The 4,987-nt window shown below is 43.8% G+C and overlaps 1 long non-coding RNA gene across 1 annotated transcript; it reads left to right on the top strand.

Annotated features, from left to right (window-relative positions):
* Nucleotides 1–1,114: 1,114 nt before the first annotated feature.
* Nucleotides 1,115–2,981, top strand: LOC116595427. The gene is made up of 3 exons (XR_004287675.1): nt 1,115–1,186; nt 2,711–2,800; nt 2,900–2,981. It is a non-coding gene; the product is annotated as an uncharacterized LOC116595427 (long non-coding RNA).
* The last annotated feature ends 2,006 nt before the right edge of the window (nt 2,982–4,987 follow it).

The raw sequence follows: 4,987 nt of genomic DNA, 5'->3' as shown, positions 1-4,987 counted from the left end.
GACATGGGGAGATAGAGAGGAGAAGAGAGTTGGGGGAAATTGGAAGGGGAGGTGAACCATGAGAGACTATGAACTCTGAAAAACAATCTGAGGGGTTTGAAGTGGCGGGGGGTGGGAGGTCGGGGTACCAGGTGGTGGGTATTATAGAGGGCACTGATTGCATGGAGCACTGGGTGTGGTGCAAAAATAATGAATACCATTATGCTGAAAATAAATAAAAAATAAATTTAAAAAAAAGGTAGCTGACTTACTATGTGATAAGATCAACCATCCTTTTTATAAGGATCTAATAAAAACCAGCGACCCCTAGTGGTTGAGCCTACGGCCTGGCTCCCACAGACTTCATCAGACTTAGTGTAAATACTGATCCAGAATTAACAAAAAACTTTGAAGCAGAAAGTCTTTCTCTGTGCTTGAGGGATTGTGGGCAGGCCTCTTGAACCCAAAGGTAGCCCTGTCAACAGTAAGTTCCCATTGCCAGCTGAGGGATGGGCGTTAAAGAGGGCACGTGATGTGATGAGCACGGGGGTTATATGCACCTGATGAATCATTAAATACTGCATCTGAAACTAATGAGGTACTATATATTGGCTAATTGAATTTAAATAGGAAAACAAACAAACAAACAAACCCAAAACCCAGCAAGCTCCTCCTGTGTTTTATAAAGAGGAACACAATGTGGGCAGCAAATCTAATGCCAGGGTTCACCCCTCGCCCCATCCTGGGAATGAGAGCAGAACAAAACATCTCATGCACACGTGCCCTGGAACTTTTTCAATTTATGCTTCCAGATTTAAAACAGAATTTAGGGGAGAAAAAAATAGATGGGTTTCTGCCTAAAATTCCCCCACCTTGGAGATCCCTTGCCTTATAGACCTGGGTGCCCTTGTCTTTAACGCTCTTAGAGACCCACGCATCATGTTGTTTTTGAAACCTGCAGATTCACCTAAAGTTGAAAGGTGAGGTCTTGTTAGAGGACTGAATTTCCAGGAATCCACTTAACCAGGGCACTGGAATGCAGCTCTGCTGAGCATTAAAGCTAAGAGGCTGCCGCCACGAGTCAGAGGGCTGGGTTTCACAGGGTTGGACTTTGCCTCTCAGAGGTCACCTCGGCTGCTGGCCTGGTAGTTTCCTGAAAGATGCAGTGTGCGCTGCACATTTGGGAATGTTTCCCCAGACCTCGGAGGTAAGTTCGATGTGGTGAATAACAGGACCCCCCAAACCCAAGCTCCCTCGGTGAGAAGGTGGGATACAGAGGAGGATTTGTTTTCCTCCAGGACGTGGTGATCACCATGCTGTGATTACTGTTTAGAGGAAAGCTTCCGTCCACATGTGAGGAAGTTCAGAGGCCGAGGAGGCTGAGAGTCCCAGACTAGCTGGCATCTTGGTAAGGCTAACTGAAGACTTCCTCCTTTTCTTTCCATTTCCTTGCCCTTGCTCCTTCCTCCAGGCAAATCAGATATCTTCTGTGGTCTAGAATGGTCTAGAGTTGGTCTAGAATGTACCGTGTCCTGGGCATTGAGAACACACAGTTCATCCTCCTTATTCACAGATTCCGTATTTGTGATTTTGCCTATTTGCTAATCTTTCTTTGCAACCCCGAAATCAGTACTTCTGGTGCTGTTGCACGATTCATGGAGGTGCACAGAGCAGCACAAATTTGAGTCACCCACTGTGTGCATTTTCCCACTTGAGGTGGAATCCAGCAGTGCTCTGCCTTCTTGTTTCAACTCTCGTCATGCAAACGAGGGTCCTTTTCTCTGTCTGGTCAGTGCCAAGATCTTTGCATTTTTGTGCTTATTGTTGGTGATTTCACAGCATCACGACTGATGCTGAAGTAGCTTTTATTTGCTTGTCCAAAGCACAAGAAGTATTTGCAAATCAAGGTTTACAGTGACTTTATAGAACGTAATGACTGAGAGTAATGAAAATCAATTGTACTTGATTGGGAGATGAGTTGTAATGGCTGAGATTTGTTTTTTAAGTTTTCTGAGTGTCAGTGATGTAAAATGATGTAGTTGGTGATGTAAAAAAAGTTATGACCTTGGAGCAATCTGGGAAAAGAGGATGCATGAAGGTTACCATTAGTTTAAATAAACTGGAGGGGTATCTGGTAGGAAAGGACCAAACTGATGCTAAATAAAGGAATCTAGGACTCTCCTGGCTGAGTATCAGAATAAAAAAAGTAAGTAGAAAATGATTTGGATTTTGGGGCCTTTAATTCAGGGTAAAGTAACCTGGAGGTCCATTTCTTCTTGAGGTCTTGATAAGAGAAACCAATTTAATTCGAGGACATTTTTTGTTGCTGGAATTGAAATGTTATTGTATTATCATCCCGATTTATTGCTCATTCCCTCTGGTCTATACAGATGTCGAATTTGGGATGAATTAAGGCTAGAAGGAGATTAAGCCATGAGTTTTCATCCTCAGTTGAGAAACGTATTTATTTTTTTAAAATTTAACTTTCTTTATTTGAGAGAGAGACAGAGTGAGACAGCATGAGAGGGGAGGTCAGAGGGAGAAGCAGACTCCCCATGGAGCTGGGATCCTGATGTGAGACTCCATCCAAGGACTCCAGGATCATGACCTGAGCTGAAGGCAGTCACCCAACCAACTGAGCCACCCAGGTGCTCCGAGAAACATATTTAATGTCCTGTGCTGACCCCTGGCAGAGCTGTTTCAGTGCTCAAACTGACCTTCTCTTTCCTAGGAACAGAGGATAGTGGAGCAGCCTCGAAACAGGAAGCAAGACTTTCCTAATCGACCACAAATGTCTTCTCCCGAAAAAGATATCTAAAGAGTAAGTCACATGCTTGATGGCTACGCCTGAAGAGTTAAGAAAAACTAATAACAGGGGAATGGTAGAAATTGCCTTATCCATCTTCATGTTTCTCTTAAGGGGCTGGTGTTACTGATGAGCCTGGGGTGTAACTTTCAAGCAGCACCTTATTGAGAGGATGGACCTGAGACTCTGAAGTTCCGTCAGGGTGGGTCACTCTTCATTTCCCTCTTTCCCTTCCTTGTCCTTAATTCTCTCCTTTTCTTTATATAGCAGACACAGACTTCCCTTACCCATGGAGTCACGAAAGTAAATCAGGGTCTTAGGGTTCCAAAGCTTATGTTAAGAAAGGAGGCTCTGCTTTTTTTATTTTTATCCTTCTAATCCAGATTTACTGTTAACATTGGCCCTGTATCTTATCCACATCCAATGTCTTGTATGTTTTCACCAATGACTAGAACCCAGAGAGGATTAGCATCCTGGAAACCCCATCAAGAAGGAGCACAGTGTTGAACCTGAACAGGGAATAGCTCCCAAGGTGGTCGGAGGGGGTTGCCTGCATGGCTCAGCTGGTTGAAGCATCTGCTTCTTGGTTTCATCTTGGGTCATGATCTCAGGAGTGGGAGATGGAGCCCTGCACAGGGCTCCACGCTCGGTGGGGAGTCTGCTTGAGATTTTTTCCCTCTCCTTTTTGCCCCTCCCTCTGCTTGCACACAGATTCTCTCTGGAATAAATAAATAAATAAATCTTAAAAAAAAAAGTGAAACAAAACAAAACAAAACAAAAAACCCCAAAAGTGCCCTGAGGAGTCCAATGTCCCTGGTCAGAGGTATAGAGGGCAAACTCAAGTTCAATCTGCACCTGATTTAATTCTCAAAGACTCTGAGCTGCAGAAGAGGTGGAGCAGTTTCAGAACATCTGCTTGCTGCAGAGTGGGCATCTGGGTTAGTGATTCATTGATATCTGAGGACTAGAATCTGACATGGTTGAAGGGGAAGCCAGCAATGAAGCGAGACTCAGACTCCTTGGATGCTTGTGCCCTTGAGGGGTCCTTTGAAGGGGAGACCTGAGGAGGTCAGACTTCCCTCCATTCGGCAGGTGCAGTAAAGGGGTGTGGTCCTGTTGGATTCAGCCTGACAGGTGCATACGCAAGGAGCTGCCCCCACGGGCATGCTCACTGTGTACAGGGACAGAGGAGATTTTCAGATCCTCCTTTTTAGGGAAGAGAAATAGCCCAAAAAACCCAAACCAAATCAAAACAAAATGAAACAAAAAACAGTAGTAATTGAACTAAAAATGGTCAGAGGACCTGAACAGATTTTTTTTTCCTAAAGAAGACATATGAATGGCCAACAGGTACATGAAAACATGCTTCGTATCACTAATCGTCAAGGAAATGCACGTCAAAAACCACAATGAGATATCACCTTACACTTGGAAGAATAACTATTAACAAAGAGAAAAGAGAGAACAAGTGTTGCTGAGGATGTGGAGGAAAGGGTGCCCTCACGTGTTGTTGGTGGGAATGTAAACTGTGCAGCCACCATGGAAAATAGTATGGAAGCTTCTCAAAAAGTTAAAAATGGAACTACCATATGATCCCGCAATCCCACATCTGGGTATTTATTTATTTATTTATTTATAAAAGATTTTTACTTATTTATTAATTTGATAGAGAGAAAGAGAAATCACAAGCAGGTAGAGAGTCAGGCAGAGGGGGAAAGGGAAGCAGGCTCCCTGCCGAGCAGAGAGCCCAACATAGGGCTCCATCCCAGGACCCTGAGATCATGACCTGAGCCAAAGAGCCACCTAGGCACGCCTAGTATATATTTAAAGGAAATGAAATCACTACTTTGAAAAGATACCTGCACCTTCATATTCATTGCAGCATTACACAATAGTCAAGACATGGAAACAACCCAAGGGTCCATCTAAGGATGAGCAGATAAAGAACATGGGGTATATGTACGTATCTATACATACAATGGGATCTATTTCAGCCATAAGAGAGAAGGGAACGCTCCTATCTGTGACAACATGGATGGGCCTATACTTTGTGGAACAAGTCAAATAGACCAAGATAAATACCCCAGGGTATCACTCATATGTAGAATCTAAAAAGGTTGAACTCATAGAAACAGAGATTAGAATGGTAGTTTCCAGAGTCCGGGGGATGTGGGGAGATGTTGGTTAAATGGTACAAACTTT

The sequence above is a fragment of the Mustela erminea genome, chromosome 7, assembly GCF_009829155.1.
Source record: "Mustela erminea isolate mMusErm1 chromosome 7, mMusErm1.Pri, whole genome shotgun sequence".
Lineage (NCBI taxonomy): Eukaryota > Metazoa > Chordata > Mammalia > Carnivora > Mustelidae > Mustela > Mustela erminea.
The sequence above is the reverse complement of the archived record's forward strand: the minus strand, read 5'-3'. Positions and strand labels throughout refer to the sequence as shown.